Below are 22,799 nucleotides of genomic sequence, written 5' to 3'. Positions count from 1 at the left end.
GATGACCACTTAACACATTAGCACCACTAGGTATATTATCTCGATATCCGCTGAAGAAGTATGTTGACATTGACTGTTCGTATCACGTGACATATTACCTGTACTTCTAAAACCTTTCATTGACATGGGTGTTGCTATTACCATGAAATTTTGTGTTGATATTTTCAAGCAGGCTTATATTTTGAAAGTGGCCCCATTTATAATTAATTACTGTATCTGTGCGTAAGTGTTCGTATGTTTGATTTAATGAATGTTTGACCTAAGTTGTTTTTTTTGTGAAACGTTTTATTTTTATGAACAACATTTTATTTTATTAAGAACCTTTTTTATGCAATATTTTACAAAGCTTATATGTTACCTTTACCACACTAAAACACTTTTTCATTCAACATGTGCATTAATACCGTTCTGTCCTGCATGCTTATCAGCCGATAACTAACACAGATATTTAGAACAAGATTGATGATCCGTTATATTTTATCATTTGACAACTTTTAATCTCATAATTATTCCATTATTTTAAGAAAACTAATACATAAGTGATTCAATTAATTTATCAAATAACTCACACCCTAATGTGACTTCCCAGGAGTCCAACAATTTTGTTGAAATTCAATATCTTGAACATATCATCTCCAATCACTTTTAAGAAACCTGGTCTTTCTTGACCACTATCTTTGTTTATCTTTGTACAACTTTGTACATCTTCATAGTTATAAGAAAGCTAATCTCTAGCTTAACATGTTACCATCATGCTTATCATCTGATAACTTACAACTTTATAATTGATTCATTAGTTTTACCAAACTAATCTGTGAGTTACTTAAATAATTTAATTAGATTACTTACTACCTAACAAACAATTTTATTAGTGATTTCGAAAATGAAAATTACTTGCCGTATTCAGGCGATACACTTATATAATGACATCTAAGAAATTACTTTTCGTTTTGCACGCTTTCTCTCTCAGACCTTACTATGATCCAAACAATGATTTATTTATATGATTTTTAAAACTTTAAAACCATCACCAATTTACTCAAAATAATATAAAATGATATATTGACAAAATACTACATTTATTTACACGACTATAAACTTACTTAATTTTAATGATTTCATATCATTAATGTCAAGTTAATTACAGGTAACATTGACTTCATTTACATATCTGATTTGTTTGACAATTACTTACAGTTACATGACAACTGAAGTAACAAAACCTGCCATTTGTCTCCTTCTTCGACATAAATATATCTCATTTTGTATTATCTTCAGTGTTTGCACTAAACCCTGAGTATAAGTCATTATTTTTTGTATTTATGCAACTTTCATTAATGTTAGACCTGCTAAATAAGTTTACTCAAACTTCTTTTAATTACATTTCTTTCCATGTTAATTATTCAATTAATGTCCTTAAATGACTTAGTTTTCTTTTTCATCTAGTTATTCAATAATGTACTTAAATGATTCTTCGTTTGCATTTAACAACGTTTTTTTTCACACTTGTTTTACTTTTTTTTATCGAATTTCTCAATATCTTTATCTTTGTTACCTTAAATACTCATTCTTTAGTTTATTCTTATTTAAATCAAATGGTTTTATTGTACTAAATAATGTGGAACGTTGTTAAGTCAGAAATTAGATTACTTAGGGGTTATTTCAAAAGAACAGCTTTGCTCTGATTGCATTTATTATCCAAAACTTTAAAATTTTGCCCCGTTAAATATCCCAAAATTATAGCAACACATGTCATATCTAGGCAAGAAATACAAAGTAATAAAACGTCACTAACTTTTGTCCCGTGGCCCGCAAATTCGTATGTAGGTGAGTACTTCTCGCTCGTCCCTGCACCTTTTTCGTTTCAAGTGGTCGTCCGTACTTCGCCGTTGTGTTCCACGTCAACCCTGTTCTTGAATATCTTCGGTCGCCAGGCGCCAAACTTTTACGTGTCACGTAATGCCACCGTTCACTTAACTTTCGTGATAGTTCGTTCAGTAACCAACCAACAACTGTTCAAGTGTTCCAAGTCTTTATTGTTCTACGTTCTTTCTAAGTATAATAATCAGTATATAATACAGCATGACATTTAAGGTAATCCCACATCCTAACTGCCGTCCATTAAGGACCCAAGGCCGCGTTCCTTGCCTTGCCTAACCCAACTCTGTTTTCACATCCCAAATCATCTCTCTTATACTAATTTGTTGTCTACATATGACAGCTTTACAACCACAGGAATACACGTTTATGTAATTAACATGACCATTTTGTACATTTGTACCAGGTCGGCTGTCAACCATCTCCATATTCAAATGACAATCAAATATGCCCTACATTACTAAACATACAGTATGTAGACACATATACATTTAATTAAATCTTAATTATATCTTAAATATAACTTTGATTAAAGTATTACGGTATTACGTCACAGTGTGAAGTTTTAAAAGACATAGACTTTTTGTACATACCAACATATTTGGGTTTACTTCAGCGAGCAGAATTGTTTGTGTTGATGGGTTGGTTGCAGGTGAGTTCATTGTGAAATCAATCTGTTTACACACATCCAAGGTGGTTCGTTTGTTTACATTTATTTCGTCTTTGACTCTGTTGGGGGTGATCTTTTTGTTGGTCAGCTTCACAGGAGATTGCAGAATCGAAGGCTTTTGTGCTGATAGTTTTCACCAGCGCAGTTTGCATATGTTATGGTCACCAAACTGGTGGGGTAATATTGTCTTCAAGTTTTCCTACATACCTATGGAGTACCCTTAGCTTTTTGCAAAATTTCAGTTAAAATTTCTGTTATAATAAAATTTAATAAATTAATTTGGTTATTTTCCTCTCCTGCTTAAACGATTAAAGTCTACCCGCCAAACCTTTAATTTGTGTTGCCGCCTCGTATTGCCCTGTGATCTTCGTCGCTGGCATGTCTCATTATCCACGTTATAGATTTTCATCAAGGCGAGCGTTTGATTTAAATTAGTTACTAATTTAAATACATATGGCAAGATTCTCATTATCTTCATTAAATATATGATCTTCGCTTCATTTTAACGAATTTATTAAGTTATCCAATCTGGATAGATAATTGCTACCTTAACAATCGAGTCCCATGTCTGTTAACTTAGTATTGGTGTCAGACATCACATCTTTTTATCAACTTTCTAAAGCAGATTAAGGCCTCTTGAACATAATGGCGTATGCATTATAGTCATTTGGAGTAAAGAAATTTGAGAAAAAAAATGAAAATAAACGAGTTAGATAATTTGCAAAAATATTCATTAGGTCCAAGTCATAACTAGTTTTGAGATGAACTTTTATAAGTTGAAGGGATTCGTGAATGATTAATCAGCATTTTTATTAGTCATTCGGACGTTATTATTATTTTGTGTATTATAAAACATCTGAATGCATTGTATATGTTAGGTGTTAACAAATGTGATTTTAAAACATTTTTGATAATTTCAGCAACTATCCTTCAAATGTTTGAGCTTGAAAATTATGATTGGTATTGTTTGGTTTAATATTGCTCTTTGTTAAATGTTAATTTAAAAAAAAACTTGTTGATAATATCACTGTTTTCCATGCTCCAAAGCATCTCACTTTTTGTAATTGTATGCATAAATATAAGAAGAAACAGCTTTTGTAAATGTTTGTTATATAACATGTACCTATTTTAAACTACAGTAAAACTGCGTACGCTCGAGGTCACCGGGGACCGAGCCTAAACCTCGAGGGAACCGATGTTTCGAACGACCCGATTTTCAATTCTCCAGTCTGTTATGAAATATCTTTCAGTATAATAGTTTGAAGTCGTCTGTTTACTAAGACACCGTTTATGTGTTGCGTTGTGGAAATCGCTCATATGTTCAAAGCCTGTGGTATACTATATGTATACTAAATATAAAATGTAAAAGAAATATCATTAATGAATAAATATATTTTTTTATTTTTACAAAATTGCCATTTTGCAAAGCAAAGTGACAAGAATGAATTATTTTCAGAGATTCCGATCTTGGATTGATATGGTAGTGTTTATTCATATTTTTATTACTCATTTACATTTTTCACAATTAACTTCTCGTCATTAACATAGAAGGAAAAAAGTTCGGGACCAAGCTCCGACCTCGAGGGAACGCCGGTTCTCGAACGACCGCTTGTTCGAACGACCGCAGTTTTACTGTATATGCTTTTATTTCCAAGCCACAAGCTCATTGTTACATGTTGATAATATTATGTTTTGTATGTTTGTTATACATGTCAGAAAATAGCTCATTTAGCTAATTATAATATTTCATATTCCTGACTTAAATTTAAGATTCTTGTATCTTGTTTAAAAACTGAAGCATGATATAAATTAGTTTATAATTCTGCCTGATTTGGTTTTAAATTGTATGTTTTTTTATATTTATATAAAAAAAATATATATTTATATGTTTTATTTTGTGATATTGTGATTATCTTGGTGTTGTTTTCATCGTTGAGGACTTTCGTGGCGGTTTCAGACTATATTGTCCAAATATTTATTCTTGGCATAATATTAAAAACGGTTGTAATATGAAAGCTGCACTCTCACTGAACGTTTTGACAATTGTATTATGTCTTGGAACGAGCCATTTTATTTGCGAAATCAATGGAAGCCAGATATGTATGACTGCTGACAAAAAATTAGATGGCAAATGTTTATACTTATGTTCAAAAATGTATGTTCTTAACTGTTAGTAACGGTTTAAGCCATAACACATTAAATTATGAACGAAAATATATGAAAATCTGCAATCTGATCTTTAGTCAGCAATCTTATATCATTGGATTGCAGATATTTTCGCAAAAATTGGCTCTTTTCAACACAAAAAATAAAAAAAAAGTTGTAAAAATGGTAAATCGGTGAGGGTGCAGCTTTTAAGATGCCACTTTACACTTTTTCACGAAAAAGGGTTTGAGCCCTTGTTCGACTGGGAAATTAACATGTACTTGTTATGTTTGTATGTTTAAATTACTTTTTGGTCATGTCAATATGTGTTGTGCATAAAGCTCTTGGATGCAGAGCGGGATGTGTTTCCTCGCATAAATAATAAAACATATTTGAGGCGATTTAATCAACGTTTGTATCGTAATATTGACTTTTCGGTTAAATACTTCTGTGTATAACAGTCTCTTTTCACAAAGAGATACCTGAAAATGTCATTTCAAACACAGTTTACAAGCAAATATTTATATCTAATTTGTATTACTGAGATCATGCATAGTATATTTTATATACGATATGATGAAAATTAGCTCCTACGGTACACATATTCAATGATTTAGTTAATCGACTTTTTGTGTAATATATACGTATATATGTTTTGTTCAATGAGTTTAAATTGTAAGTTATTACTTTCCTTTTCCAGCTCTTAATTGGTTTGTAAAAATAAGATTTTTGTCATTCTCATTTGTTATGCATTTATGCTTAAAGTTGTTATTAATATTAAATTTTAGAATATAGTTTTGTGTTTCGTGTTCACATCAATGTATAAGACCTCTATTTGCAACAGTTTTGTTATTTTTTTATTTTTTTTTTAAGTTCTATTCAATGGCTTTTGGTATTTAATAGTTTAAACGAACACGTAAACCAACTCACTGTTACTAAAAATAGAAAAACGGTTGAAACTAAATAACTTTAGTTAGGGATAACATATCTTGACTAAACTTGGTGTACAGGAAGAGTTTATAGATACCTTTCATGGGATTGAGTTTGGGGTCCCTAGGGTCAAGGTCAAGGTCACTGTTACTAAGAATAGAAAAACGGTTGAAACTGAATAACTTTAGTTAGGGTTGACATATCTATAGGAAGAGTTAATGGATTCCTTTCATGTGGTTGCATTTGGGGTCCCTAGGGTCAAGGTCATTGTTACTAAAAATAGAAAACAGTTGAAACTGAATAATTTTAGTCAGGGTCTACATACCTTGACCAAACAAGGTATAAAGGAAGAGTTTATGGATACCTTTCATGGGATTGCGTTTGGGGCCCCTAGATTCAAGGTCAAGGTCACTGTTACTAAAAATAGAAAAATGGTTGAAACTGAATAACTTAAGTTAGGGTTGACATATCCTGACACAACTTGGTATAAAGGAAGAGTTTATGGATACCTTTCAATGGATTACATTTGTGGTCCATAGGGTCAAGGTCACTGTTACCAAAAATAGAAAAACAGACACAGGCTGAAGTTCTTCAATCATTAAAATACCTGGTTTCGTCGCATTGTGCCGTTTCTTGTTTACAATAAAGTATAGTTGAGTTGAGTATAAGATTACATCAAGGCAAACATTCTGATCACGTTTCATGAAATTTGTCCAGATATATGCAAAAAATATAGCCTCAAGAGTGTCCATAAGGTTTTTTTAAGATTTAACTCGGTGACCTCATTGTTGACCCCACATGACTTACTAGTTTCAAACTATTCCAAGATTTCATCGAGGCATTCTGATTAAGTTTCATGGAAAATAAACAGATATATTGCCTCTCGAGTGTTCCAAAGATTTCTGTAAGATATGACATAGTGACCTAGTTTTTGACCCATTAACCCACTTAAAACGCAGTCGAAATTCAAGCTAAGAGAATATTCTGACCATGTTTGAACTTAAACAGGCCAATCACCACCAGAAAATAGTTTCGGACAAGATTTTTGAAGGAATTGACTTAGTGACCTAATTTCTTATCACATGTGACCCAATTTAAAACATGTCCAAGAGTTCATCAAGAAAAACATTCTGATCAAGTTACATGAATATAAGACCATATATATTGTCTCTAATGTGTTTCAAAAACATTCCGAAAAATTGACTTAGTGACCTTATTTTTGACCCCATATGCCCCACTTTTACAAGCGGTTCATATTTCATCAAGGGGTACATCATGACCAAGTTTGAACATAGTTCGACCAAACATTTCCATTCCGGAGTACATTTTTCTAAGATTTGACCTTGTGACCTAATTTTCAATCATATGTGACCCAGTTTTAAATAAGTCCCAAGATTTCATCAAGGAAAACATTCTGATTAAGTTTTATGAATATTTGACCATGTATAATGCCTCTAGTATGTTCTAAAGATTTTTCTAAGATTTGACCTACTGACCTAGTTTTTGACCCCATGTGACCCACTTTTTTAAGTGGTCCATATTTCATCAAGGTTTTCATCATGACCAATTTTGAATATAACTTGACCAATCATTACCATGACAACTGTCATGTGATTACCATATCAGGACAAGATTATTCTAAGATTTGACCGAGTGACCTCATTTTTAATCATATGTGGCCCAGTTTTAAATAATTCTAAGAGATTATCAAGGAAAAAATTCTGATTAATGTTTATGAATATTTGACCCTGTATAGTGCCTCTAGTATATTCCAAAGATTTTATCATCTGTGAGACAGCCCCTTTAAGGGGTACATCATGACCAATTTGATCATAAATTGACCAATCATTACCATGATATGGTTCTGGACAAGATTGTTTTAAGATTTGACTTAGTGACCTAATTTTCGATCATATGTGACCCAATTTTATTTACGACCAAGAGTTCATGAAGGAAAACATTCTGATAAAGTTTTCATGAATATATGACCATGTATAATGCCTCAAGTATGTTCCAAAGATTTTTTTTCTTAGATTTTACCTAGTTGTTGACCCCATGTGACCCACTTTTAAAAGTGGTCGAGATATAACCAAGTTTGAATTTTTTGATCAATGCCTACCAAGATATGGTACCGGACGGACGGACGGAATGACGGACGGACAACGCCAAAACAATAACCCCCTCCCAAAATCTTCGATTCGGCGGGGGATAATAAACAGAAATGTTCCTTAGGTGATCCCTCATGGAAGTCCACTAAAAAATTAAAACACAATCTCTGATTTTCTAAAGAAAAATAATGTCATGAACATTATAATAATGACGTCATCTAACCGGAGTTACGTCACCGGTTAAAATAAATTAAATATCATCTCAATATTCATTCCACTTCGATAAAACGATCGACTGAAATAATTTGTTTTCAATTTCTCGGGAACTTCGTTTTTGCAATGCATGTAGCCCATTGCATTGACAGTTTGCTGCATTCGGCTCATCTTCAGCGCAGGTGAAACAGATTTGGTTATTTATCACCGCAAACAATGCATGTGATACGAGGAATCTTTACACTAGTGTCGTACAGTAATCGACTGGTCCATAAAATATATTGATATGCTCGTCATAGGCTCTCTTTCAAACTCATTTCCTGAACTAGTTGAACGTGGTTGTGTTTATGTAACGACTCGTGGCAGACTGTATAATAACGCAAACAACTCGGGCTTAAGGAGCTCATGAGTTGTATCCTATTTCGACAAGTGTAAAGCGTTCGCTCCGTGGTTGTCAATCACATTCGATATTTAAGAAAGAAAATCCGGCCTTGTATGCGTCATAGTCTGCAATGGAAGCGAACAATCTAACAAAAGCAACACGATCAGAAATGGCGAAGGTAAGATAAGTTATCATTCATAAACATGTATTCAAATGAAAACCTTTCACTTCTATCCTTTGTCTTCATAGGCTATGAGCGCTACATTCGGTGATCACGCATTCTTTTGAGTAAATTCATGTTCAGACGAATGCATCATCAACGGATTACCTCCGATAAGTTCCTTAGAATGATTTGTAATGATGAAAGTGTTGTGTCTGTAATGACTGTTCCAAAAGTAGGTAACTACATGTAGGTTAAAAGATGGGTAATCTTTGTTAACACGCCAAAGACCACATTTCTACCCAAACTGTATATATCGGATAAGAGTATTCGTTTATCAAGTTTTAGACCATGCTTGTTTGGTTATAAACAAGTCGGAGGTTAAAAGGGGGATAAGACAAAAATACAAAAAAAATGCGTCACTTAGATCAACGTGTGCAAAAGTTTTATTAATTAACTTCCCGATGGCACATTGTCTTCATCGTTACTAACTTGGTCAGATTCTTATAGGTACGCGTATTTCATATTCAGTACTTCCTTGTTAAATGATCGAGTGTAACTATTAGGTGACCTAGTTTCTAAAAACAAGTATGTTTTTCCTATATACTTAGGATATATGGAATTCGCTTCGCGCCGCCTTTGTGAATAATACATTGGTTATCTACCAAAAAGCAAATTTGATAGTTTATATCACGGGAAATACCGAAATTTACAGCCAGGAATCATCGACATATATCGAATGCGTCTGCAATCTATCAATCAAGCAAGAGTAGCATCATCAGAAATGGCCAAGGTAGTCAGGGACAAGAAGCCTAATACAGTTCACTTCTAACCGATGTCTTCATAATCTATTGCATTGTAGTAACATTCATATTGCAATTCCCTCGATGAACGGAAGTAAGTCACTAGGTTCAAAGAGAGGAAATCCGTGTTAACACACCAAATACCACATTTCTACCCAATCTGTAGATATCTGATCAGTGTTCATATTTAGGCCATACTTGTTTATGAAAATGTAGGAGGTTATAAAGAAAACCACCAGCTTAAGTGTTCAGAACGACATGTTTGCACTCTAAACGCCACACTTAATACATCCAATCGTCATGAAACTTGGTCAGTAGATTAGACCACTTCCTGGTCAAGTTCGATACTCTTATCCAATATAAATGTAGGTCACTGTGTTAAAGATTCTATAATCCTTGTCAACACGAGGCCATAGTTGTTACCTTAATGCTTTGAATTTGGATAATTATATGCATCCAAAAACAATTAAAACTAAAGTGATAAGCCTAGTAGTCGAGAATTAACGCTGTATAGCGAAACAAGACAATGACCAAATCGATAATGAACAAGAAACACAAACATATAAATCACACATTCACGAATACAAACACCTAAAACAAATCACACATATCTTTATTAACTTGTAATAAAGGATAAATACTGTGACTACAAACATCAACTGCAAATTAATTAATCAAGCCGGAATAGCAGTGCTACCACTCAAGGTACGATAAAGTCATTCAACTTAAACAGACATATCAGGGTTTAAAACAATGTTTTTATACAGTTTAACCATTAAAATAGCATTGTTCAAACCAGGAGCACAATTAAAATATATTAAAACAGTAAAAATATATAAACGATTACATTTTAACCTTTTTGGGGAATTAATCTGAAAGAGTTGTTGGATTTATAGTGTTTTCAATATTTCCCGTGATTTTTTTAATCCCCCCGGCACGGAATGGGGAGGGGATTATGGGAATGCACTTCGTCCGTCTGCCAGTCTGTCTTTCTGTCTGTCTGCCGACGTCTGTCTGTCTGTCTGTCTTTTTTCTGTCTGTCCGTCCGTCCGTCCATCTGGCTGTAAGATTTCGTGTCCGGGCTATAACTTATGCATTGATGGATTACCATATTATTTGGTATAAATGTTGTCCTCATTGAGACGATGTGCAGTGACCTTGACCTGGGTCCTTAGCTCAAAGGTCAAAGCCACACGAGACATTTAAAGGTCAGAATACACATGCTCGTGTCCGTGCTATAACTTACTTGTGCATTGCTGGATTACCATATTACTTGGTACAAATGTTGTCCTCACGGAGACGATGTGCATTGACCTTGACCCTGGTCCTCAAAGGTCAAGGTCACACGAGACATTTAAAGGTCATAGTACACATGCTTGTGTCCGGGCTTTTTACATTTAGCAGTGTAGACATTTCAATTCTTACTGGATGTATTGACCTTATACATTCCATGTACTTTAAGGAACAATAACTGAATTTGATCCAACAACTCGAACCAATTGCAATTTGTGCCAGTAATCCATCATGAAGTTTCGGGTCCATATTATGACAATGCTAAATAGAGGATAAGATATAAATGTTAAAAGGAGAGTTAAACAAGTTGGACAGATTGATACTTAGCGCACTCTTCTAAGCATTATCATTATGTGCAACATGTTTAATATATAAAGATTCACTATTAATCCCAAATAAGATTTACCACATTTAATTCAATTGTTTTAATATACCCAAAAGGATAAACAAATGTCGAAAACAATGGCTCTTATGAAGGATACCGAGTTTAATTTAAAAGCAATGTGCAGAAAATAGGGTATTTCTACCTTATGATACCATATTAAATCGCAGTAAATCTTTTAGCATTCACCAACCATTTAATTATTTTGCCTTTTCAACTATTAAATATACAGTTATAATATTGTTAATAGTAATTAATTGTTTCCATAAATGAGTTTTTAGTAAGAAGTTAATGGTGTATCACTCAAAATGTATGTATGTTTCACATGGGTATGTATTGATTTTGAATAAGAGTGTCACTTTGAAAAAATCAATGGACACAAATATGATGGTATATTTACAACATGAGTTTTCTCTTCAAAAGCAGTAAAACAATGTTAAGACGTCACCACAATATATATGTATCACTTTATTGAAAATACCTTGCTATTTCATCGATGTTATAAATCAAGGACTCATTTTCCGTCTTTTTGAGACAAAATAACCTTGACATTGATCTTATCAACACTACACACAATATGAATAACTTTAACAAATATCCTTTTATAATATGTTCAAAGATCCAACAACATTTAGGTTACCAATTAAACAACTTGTATTTCCTATATTCCCACTCTTGACCAGTGTTTGTGTACAATTTTGGTCTGACTCAACGCACCAGTCAGGTTGCGAGAAAAACAAAATATACCAAAAAACAACGGCGGGGGATATAGCCGTCCTTTGGACTGCCTTGTTTCTGTAGATATTAATAATAACAGGACCAGTGAATATGTTTTGTAAACTGTTGAACTGTGTACGTTAGTTTTTATTCTGCGTAAATATTTTAGTTTGAGTTATTCTGAAAATGGATTGAATATAAACTTATCCAGCCGCCTTTCTGAAATATAAGATACCTCAAAAAGCATACAAGTAAACTGAACAGACAAACTGGTAGATCACTTTGAAAGGAATTATATATAACGAGGTTAAAAAGGCGCGCTCATGTTTTTGGACCAATGATTAGTCAATGCATCTGAATACAGTTATTTTACCATTATTTTGATCTATGATATCGAAATTGCAGTAAAAATACAAATAAAAACTAGTTTTAGTGGGGTGCAAACCCACGTCGGTAAAGTCAAGAAAATGTTAGAACACCACTATATACTCTTTATTTCAACATATCACGCAATGTTCAACGAATCGCTCAAAGCCGTTAGCAACGCTATTTCAAATTGTGGTCTTCAAAGACAATATTTTAACTAATATCAACATTTGCTAAAAGGTTTCAGCTGTCAGTATCTTAGTTTTATTCGCCACACTTTATTTCGTAATAAAAAGAGTGCATTTTACAAACCTTGAGCGAGTCCGTTCAATCTTGATGTAGAGAATTTACGTGCATTTATCTTATTGTGCAATGTAAAAGCACGAAACAAAACAGATATATGTAGCATTAAAGTCTTATTATATAATGTATCTGTTTCAGAAAACGGGCAAAGTAAACGTGATCTGACAATTAGTTTCGAAAGAAAACAACACTTTAATTTTCATGAACAGATATCTTGATAACAGTTTCTGCGTATAGCAATTTATGTAAACCGTTCATTTTCAAAACCATTGCGGATAATACACACGGTAATTTATTTCATTGTTTATATTTAAAAAAAAATGTTTTATATACTTATGTTATTAAGTTTTTTTTTCTGTAACGAATCTCAGGACAATTATTTGATAAAAAAAATTACTCTTTGATATCATAATTGTATTTTTTTTTACCAAAATGTAAAAAAAAATCGAGTCAGAGGCCGGGTTCGAACCGTGGTCGCAAAACATGCTGGCCAGTGTTGTATCCACTGTGCTATGAAGGCTTATTCAAAACGGTTGGAATATTTAAGCTGTATACCTAATTTGGTAATATCACGTGATAACATCGACTAGCCATTCACGCATAAGGAATGAATTCTACTAGGTAGACATACCTATCTTTTTGAAAGGAAAAATACGAAAAAAATGCGAAAAATAAATTAATTGTATGTGGTACTTCAGTTAGTAAGTTTCAATGCATTGTATACATCAAAACCAAGTTTATGTCAGTTTTCGACAATTTCCTTTTTTTCACAATACGGTGTACAGCCCCTTTAAAGTTTGCCTAAAATATCAAACATACCCAATTGTGTACATTTCATTTATAAAACAATTCACTGTAAATCTTTCTGCGGTAATGTTATTTATGCTTAGTTAAAATATACTTGTGTATATATAATAGTTTATATGATAAGTTGTTGTAAATCTATTGGTCGTTTTGAACAGCTATATGGTATGGTATTGTCCCCATAGTTTAGAATGTTTCACCACAGACCTGTATATAGCAATGTCTTTAACTAGCGTAAAGGATGAAATGTACCTATTCACATATTAATGATGATGCTTATATATTTTATAATGATCAATTTTTAGCTCAGCGGAACTATCCATTTTAGCTCTACTGGCCAAAGAAGAAAATGCTCTTTATAAGAGTTTTGCTTTTAGCAAATTCTTTAATATTAAGAATGTAATATATGTTGTCACTTGTATATTTTCATGCAAAATATCTTTAAACCAAAGGCCATGAGAGCTTATACGATGGCGCGGTGTCCTTCGTCAGCGAGGATGTTTACAATTGTGCATGAGAGTTATACAGTCATCAGTATTGATTATGTCTGAATTAAACTTAAACAGGGAGTAGTTAGATGTCCATGAGAGCTCCGTTCTTTTCGAAAACCAGTCAACTTCGCCCATGCATGACATGATTATGGCCCTTGAAATGCTGCAGTATTTTTTAAGGGAGGTAAGTTTGTACGGAGAGATGGACAGTATTGCAGTAGGTTATTTCCATTCGCTTGAAAGAAAAAGTATTTTCAAAGGGAGACAACTTTGTACAGCGAGTTGTGTATTGTAGTAAATGCCCTTTGTGAAACATTACGGTTCAGTGATTGCTTAACTTTGAATGCGAGTTCTGTATATAACCAAACAATATCATGTCAGTTTGGCATCGGCCCTCGTTGGCCTTTTGTTATTAAGATGAGCGGTATTTGCATTTAATGACACTATTGAACACTATTTCCAGGTAACCTGACTGATGATGGAGTGTAAATATATATTACTATTGGGTTTACTTGCGAGCTCCGTGGCTACTGAAACGATCGATTTGAACATCAACGATGAACCGGAACTGTTCACTGATGGGAATGAAAATGAGGCCGGAGTAACCGATAGTGAAACGAATGTCGGAGGAAATGACGGCATTTCATCTGAAAATGGCAGAAACGGCCGACCATTTTGTCGTTTATGTATCTGCAATTTGAACATAGACTATTGTGAAAGCCCAATGGAAGCAGCAAACGAAGAAAGATGTCTCTCCGCAGGGCCAGTTTGTTGCTGCTGTAAACCAGGAAGACACCCGTGCATTAACTTTTCACAGGCAGGATTTCAGCCTGCTGATCCCGACACATTGGAGGATTTAGACGTCACCATGACACAAATAAGACAGATTGAGTAATAAAAATGTACTTGGATTTAGATGTCTAGTACATAAACAGGAAAGTTTGAATCACATGAGGTCAAAAATATCGTGTGGGATAACATTAGAATGTGATTGCTCGTAATGGTTAGTAAAATGACAACCTAAACTGTAAACTTTTTTTAAGTTGATCATTGTTCTATGCTGTGTAAAATATCACACATTTATGTTCATGAATGGAGAACGTTGTACTTATCACCACATAAATACTTTTAGACAATGGTTCATACTTAGTATGTGAATGGCCATTATGATTATGTAAATAATATATTCTGATAGAATGCCATGCAAAACGATTGACCGCCAGTAAGGAATATGTTGCAAAAGTTTGAAAGACGCTTTATTAATAAACATTTTAATGAACTATTGGTTGTAAAGTAGTCCCACTTGTACTTCTAACACATGGAAGCATAGCTTAGCAAATACTTGAAGATTTTGAATAAATGAGCTTGGAGCATTGGAAGATTTTGATTTGTACAAAGCAACAGTTGTAACTATTTATCCAATGACTGTAAATCTATCGTCTTCAAAACAATGTCCTTTGCTGTACAGTTCACAAAACACTGGGAGGATTTGAAAGAAACTTGGAGCGTTGGTAAGCGTTGGTAGATGACAAATAATATTTATGTACACGGCAAAACTTGTAGCCTTTAAATCATGACTGAAGAGTTATCGCCACTATTCTAATATCATTTAAACGATATCCTTGGCAAGGGTCACAAAAAATTGGAAGGATTTGAATGAAACTTGGAGCATTGGTTAATGAAATGGAATGGCTGTGTTGAATGCATAAGGAATACGTGTAAAATCATTTGCTATTGATATATCGCTTATGGCATAGGTCGTAATTTAATAAAATTTTGAGCATAGGTTGATGACAAATTATAATGGTTTACCATTCATGCATCGAAGCTGTTGAACAGAGTTAACACAGATTTATCTCCGTTTTTATTTTGTTCCACCAGATGAACTTGGTCGTGGGCATATTAAGTGCTAATTCTTGCACAGAAAAGTGTGGAGAAATTTTAATAGCAGACATATTGTTTATGTAATTTATTATCTTATCTACGATAAGAATGTGCAATGTTCACTGCAATATATAGCAATTAATTAGGTATTGTACATCATTAGACAAAATCCGACAATGACATTTTGACATGACGGTAAAGTAAGAAAGTACTGGTAGTTGGTAGTTGCGGATTCCAATATTCATTACCTATACTAGTTGCCAGTTGGGGATTAGTTTTAGGTTAATGTTGATATTAGGCTACTCGACTATTTCCATTTGCTATTTCCAGTCAGTTATTCGCCGGTTAAAAAAGAAAAATATCTGAATCCCTGACTACCAACTGATTTGTAGTTGAATGTTCGCGAATATCCGAATGGCGTATGTACGAACAATAGTGATTTAAACCAATGTATGTTACGAAGGTATATATGTGTACATGAATAATCGTACATTTGGCTTGTGTTTTTGTACATGTGTACATTTCAACCATAAAACAAGACAATATCTGAATCCACAACTCTTAATGGCGAACAGTCATGTATCAAATAATGACGGGGCTAAAAGTATTGTCAAAACAGGTCGCCCCTTTTTAAAGCTGCACTCTCACATATTGAACGTTTTGACAACTTTTTTTATTTTTGTCATGGAACGAGCATTTTTTTGCGAAAATGCACGGGAACCAGTTATATATAAGACTGCTGACAAAAAACTTAGATCGCAGGTTTTTATATTTGAGATCAAATGTTGATGTGTTATGCATTTTTCTTAAACCGTTAGCAACGGTTTAAGCCATAACATATTAATTTTCAAACAGAAATATGTAAATCTGCGAACGGATCTTTTGTCAGCAATATTTTATTATTGGTTTGCAGATATTGACCCAAAATTTTGCTCTTTCCAAGGCAAAAATAAATAAATAATAAAAACGGTATATCTGTGAGAGTGCAGCTTTAATAAAAACGATAACTTTTTATGGATTTTCATCGATTCCAAAGTAAATGGAGGAGGCCACACAGATATCAACTTTTAAAACTTTCAATACTTTTCGATTTGAGGAACACAAACCTTTGCCGTGGTAAAAATCTGATACAAATTGCTACTTTTTGGTGTATAAAGGAAATGAGCAGATTTTTTCAAATGAATATTGTACATTCTTGAAATTCCGTTGGCACATTAATTTCTAAACAGATAAAGCTTTCGACAATATAAATATGTTGTTCTTTTCAATCAAAATTCTTCAGAGTATCGAATCAATATTTTGTTTTGGGTGATATCTTTATATAACATATGATTTTATAGAGAACAACTTCATTGTTGCAAAAGAATCAAATATTTCTCTTAAAATAGAAGAATTCACCACAAAGTCACAAGAAACAACTGTTTCCATATTGTCACTTATGATGTCAAATAAAATTAGATTCATTCTTTTACCACTTCTAGGTTTGAATGCAAATGCTTTCCTAGCTAAATTATGTTAATATGTTTTTTCGTAAGCTTTGCTTGGATCTAAAACACACCTAAACATGTATGAAGGGACACCTTTATTATGCTTACCAGAGATGGACCAAATAAAGTAATAAAACTTAAAATTGAAAATGTGTTTTGTCCTTTAAACCCACTTGCACATCGTGCCAGTTCCTTAAAGTGTCAATTGTCACTGAATGAAGTTTAAATCAACTGGGTTGCTACTTAAAGGCATAAATGTCATATAAATATATAGTCTTTAGTATCTAATTTCATAATGATTACATGCACCAATATTGTTAGGGAATCCATGGCTTCTTGTGATGGTAGTTGTGATGAATGCCGTTTTGAATTCCCTTCTCTGACGACGTCCTTTGTAGTAGAGTTCCATCACGGTGTACAGACAAGAAAATCGGGTTAGGTGATCTTACCAAGGGGGCGCCCCAAAACCGGAAGGACTCGTGTTTGTTCCCAGAATGTCCAGATGTATTGTGGTCGGAAAATGTCATGTGTAAATCTTTCGATTCTAGTCCTTTATGTCCACTCGTTGTTTTGGAGTCGACGTTATTGTTTTCGACCCATCCATTTGAGCTAGAATTTGAACCCAATTCTTCCACCTTTGTTTGGCCTGGCCAAATATTGACAAGTCCTGCAAGATTATAAAATAGTAAGTTCAATGGGACAACTGTCCAAGCCTGTAAATGAACTTTAAGAATGGACCTGACCGTTATTTTTTCTCCTTATTGGATACAATCGTTGAAGTTTTTGAAGGGAAAAGACCCGAGGCCAGATCACGATGGGTTTTTTGCCTTAAAAGATAGAAGACACAGCTTAATAAAAATTGAGATCCCTCTAAAACATCAAACAGTGAAATTTATCAAACTGACATTTTTCAGATTTAAATAATGAACTATTATTTATTTCACCTTATAAATCTCTATAAAAATATTAATCAAAACAAAAAAATGAAAAAAACACACCATGTTTTCATCATGACTACGAAGTTATAGAAAATATCCCGACCTACCCACCCTACAGATATGGCCGTGGAATTGGGGAAAAAACATATTTGTTTGTACGCGTAACAAAAATAAGAAAATAAGAATATCGTAATGAATAAGTGTTGATACTGGTTTGGTCAAACTATGTAAGTTAACTTCACACCAATTAATGTTTACCAAAATGATCTATAGCAACACTGCAGCAAAGGTTTAACATACCCTTCCGGTGCAATATGGCCAGCACCATAAACACCAGCCCTAGAAGCAGGAGGAACGCTAGGACGGTTGTCAGGACTACAAATCCTCCTTTTCCTGTGGTATAGCAGAATAACAAATGTTCTTTTAGAAGTATAAACTCAACAATTTGTCATTTTTGATGATGTGTGGTCAATAAAAACATGGCACACAGGCATTTTGGGGGTCAACAGGCTTTAAACTATTAAAATTCATGTTGATAGAACAATAAGAAAAGCATTTTGGGTGTCAGCAGGCTTTAAACTATTAAAATTAATGTTAATAGAACAATCAGAAAAATAGCTCATCTGTGGGCCAAATACCTAAATAATACACTTGAGGCCCTACAGAGTTAACTCGTTTGAAAACGAAACAGATAAGAGACACATTAGACGGCAAGGAAATATAGAGAGGATAGTTGTTTGGAATTAAATTGCATTTTATTTAGAAAATACGCGCACAGTTGATACTGAACGTAACGTTTATTGGATATGACGTTTTAAAATTGTGTCCAAGCCATGTGCACGCTGATGATTGATATCGACTTGAGATCCCGCTAAAATATCAAACAGTGAAATTTATCAAACTGACATTTTTCAGTTTCAAATAATGAACTATTATTTATTTCACCTTATAAATCTTAAAAATATTAATCAAAACAAAAAATGAAAAAACACCATGTTTTCATCATGACTACGAACACGCCTAGCAAAAATTAAAGGTAGGCATTCAATTAGTCTCACAAAAAATGTAAGAATTAAAATATGAAAGACTCCTATTGCTGTACATCCTCTGCTATATCTACGTTGAGGAGGACATAATGCGGAGGAAGCAGTCCACTAAAGCACGAATAAATCCACATCACACTGTTGCAAGTCTGTAAAACAGCCGGAAAAAAATTGATTCACGCCTCTAGTTATATTAGTTTAGGGGTAAATATAAAATGACCTTGGTAGCACACATGAGTGTAGTCAAGCAATTGACAGTCAAATTATTTTCACAGATAATTTCCAATTATGACGTATAAGTGTGCGGTGAAAGTGTAACGTAAAAAGCCGCATGCATCGATTGGCTTTGGTGAAAAGTACAAGCAAAAGTTCTCACTTAAATTTCAATTACTTTTTGTCTTTGCTGCAGATGATAAAGAACGTATATCAAGCCTCACCTGTATGCTCCTTTGCCAAGAGCACCAGACTACTTTGATTAACATTTCCTGCAGAATTATTGCACATGATTTCAATCATGATGTTATCGGTGCTCAAAAATAGTGACGCAACATCCTCTGCTGACCTTGAGCGAATAGAATAGTCTGAAAAATATATATAACTGTTTGTATTTAATGAAATGAACTTTAAACCGTAAATCAATTGCTAAGATTTAAGAATTTACAGTTAGTTAAGAAAGAACTACACAGAGACTTATATTATGTAATCGGATTAGCAATCGCTTTGCGTTTATTTAAGGAATGAACTGCGGGCTTGATGTCATTATCGGGGTATGAACGCAATTGGGCTGGTCAAAGTGTGTGGAGTCCGAAGGACTCCACGCGTACTTTGACCACCAGCACAATTGCGTTCATTTCCCCGATAATGACATCAAGCCCGCAATTCATTACTTATATTTACACCAATAGTTCATTATTTCATTCAATAATTGTTTAAAAAATACTTCACTTCATTTAAGAAAACCTTACAGTAACTCTTTCCTACCCATTCTGTAAATAGAACGACCCGACAGTAACCGGAAGCATTTTTTGAAATGACGTCACAATAACGCGGGAAAAGATTAGCCACTTGAAATCACTTTTAAACGTAAAATTCAAACACTTTAGGCAACTATTCATTTAAAAATTAAAAAATAATACTTTCTAAAATGTTGATTTATATTTTACGGAACCTGCTGCCACAATACAAACAATAACAGTATCAATATTTTTCATGTATATTGTTATGCAATGAATTGCGATCCGAACATATCCGAAGATGTTGCGTTCATCGGTTGATGAACGCAATTGCCGAAAGGCAGTTCATTTAAGGAATGGAAGTTGAGGTGTAAATATTTGCAACACACATCGGGTATTTATAACAGTTTGATTAATATGAAATAAAACAAATATCTATATTATGAATACGCTACCTGTGTTGGTAAGGGTTATTATCTCGAAAACCTGCGTATCTGGTGTCGTCTTGATGATGTCACAGGTGACGTCATCAATATCTCGTTGACGCGAGAGACTAAAACTGTGAATGTTTTCGGCTACAACAGCATCATTTGCAGATGGGAGACCATTAAACACTATTGGCTGGAAAAAAGCAATTTAAGCCATAATTATTCAAATTTCAAAGCATTTTTTTCATTTCGATTATTTATTTAAGAAATCATTTGAGACAAAGTAATACAAAATGTGTAAAGTACAACCCAATATGAAAAATGGCATCACCATATCTAAAACAATTCATAACAACATGGTATAATAATAACTATAACGGTTATAGACACAAAAATACAACGGATCCAGAGGAATTAGCAAAACAGTCAAAAGTCGAGCATTGGGCTATGCGCATGACTGTTTTTTTGTTTTTTTTTAAAAACATATCAAAGACAAATTGAGCTCACCAACCGCAATTTTACAGTAATACACCCACCTTTGGCTCATTTTTCACGGTAAGTGTAACAATGCACGTGGAACTCATGCCGGCACGCCCATCCGTCATGCGCACAGTTACGTTGTACACCTCGGAGGGATAGCTGGGATCCAAAACACCGGACACCAGCATTTCGCCTGAAGTGAACATCTTTATGTTCAATATCAGGATGAAATGTTCAACACATCATCATGAACGTATATTTTTAAGTACTTATGGTGTTAAAATAAAGGTAGTAAAACTCATTTGTTTACATTTTTGTTGTTATTAGAAGTCAGTTTAACAGAGCTCGCAAACAGGTTTTCGCTAAACATACAAAATTTAACACATTCACTCAAAGATAATGATATTCTTATAAAATGTAAGTGCCATCACAATCAAACAAGAAATTTTCAGTTCTGATTGCATAATAAAAATGTGTACAAACAAAAATAAATTGTCCAATCCGTGAGTAAATAGGAACTGAACACACATACATTTTATTTGCCAATACTGTTTAATTAAATACCAATTACCATTTTGCGTAATAGTTACTGGAACGAATGGATCCGTAGATTCAATAGCGATGGAGGAGTTTTCATGAAACGTGTCGTAGTTGGCGAAGCGTACACTAGTCACCTGATCCCCGGCTTTTAACAAATCAGAGATCGTCTTTTCATTGTCCTCGCAGGAAGGGGACGGGCCTATAAATTAACGTATTTGATTGGATAATCCATATGATACTCGTTCAATGAAATCACAAAACCTATTCGTGTTTATCAGGCCAAGTATAAATGATATTCGAACAAATATTGAATGTATCCATTAATGACATTAATCAATCCCATAATTTTAAATAAATGTAATTAAAAAAAAATACACGAACACGCCACTAGCGGTTTCAAGCGGGGAGCGCACCCGGCGCACGCTCCTCCTAAATTCGTCCACGTTTACTTTTTATTTCAATATAGAAGAAGAAAAGTAATAAAATACGCCTAAAATGCACCATTTCGCACTAGAAATTGTAAAATTTTCTTGGGGGAGGACACAAACCACCATATCAACACTTTACACTAAATTAATTTCGTATCAAAGAGAGGGGCGCAAGTAAAAAGGGTACGCTCTTAAGGTGCACCCCCTCTAAAGCCAAATCGCGGACCCGCCTCTGCAAGCCCTGTTTCGAGGTACAAGGCAAGAAGCTAAACTGACACTGAACGAGAGATACAAGCGTACAAACAGACCACACATGTATCACAATAGCTTTATCTAGATAATACATGCTGCTATAGCCGCCTTATATCTAACGGTCAGTGAAACACGAGTTTACCGGATAACAAGTTTACAGGGATTTAAAAACAAGTTTATAAGCGCATAACCTCACACTTGTCCCAACATTTCTCAATAATTGCAAAAAAAATTTTTATATAAGCCTTCTCGGTGCCAGCATAATTAGCCCAAACTACTAAAATATACCACAATACATTAGAAGAACATTTTAACACGATGGTAACCAGATCTCAAACAGCATCAAAGGTAGCACACCATGTCATAAAACGTGTTAAGTAAGTATTAAAGATACTCGTTCAAAGACTTCCAATTGGCGATAACTTTCTTCAAACTTAATTTAAATTCATTTAAGTCTACTACTTACTTAAATAACAAACACCACACACCGTCCGACAGATACTTATTTAAACAGAATATTCAATATTTAACGTAAAGTATTTCAATTTCCAATAGCGTTACTATAAACGCTTTTTCGGCAAAACAGTGCATTTAATATCACATTTGTATACAAGCAAGAGATCTCTTATGGCAGTTGCTCAGCTGTTTCTTATCCAATATAGTTTAATACTACAATACATTGGGTAAAATTCTGTTTTAAATTGCCATTGACTCAGCATAA

General features: G+C 33.7%; 1 long non-coding RNA gene across 1 annotated transcript; it reads left to right on the top strand.

The window, feature by feature from the left end:
* The first annotated feature begins 12,509 nt into the window (after positions 1 to 12,509).
* Positions 12,510 to 17,166, top strand: LOC128205284 (uncharacterized). The gene is made up of 2 exons (XR_008256208.1): positions 12,510 to 12,637; positions 14,109 to 17,166. It is a non-coding gene; the product is annotated as an uncharacterized LOC128205284 (long non-coding RNA).
* The last annotated feature ends 5,633 nt before the right edge of the window (positions 17,167 to 22,799 follow it).

Source organism: Mya arenaria, chromosome 10 (genome assembly GCF_026914265.1).
Source record: "Mya arenaria isolate MELC-2E11 chromosome 10, ASM2691426v1".
NCBI classification, from domain to species: Eukaryota; Metazoa; Mollusca; class Bivalvia; order Myida; family Myidae; genus Mya; species Mya arenaria.
Note: the sequence above shows the minus strand (reverse complement) of the source record. Positions and strands in the feature narration are given on the sequence as shown.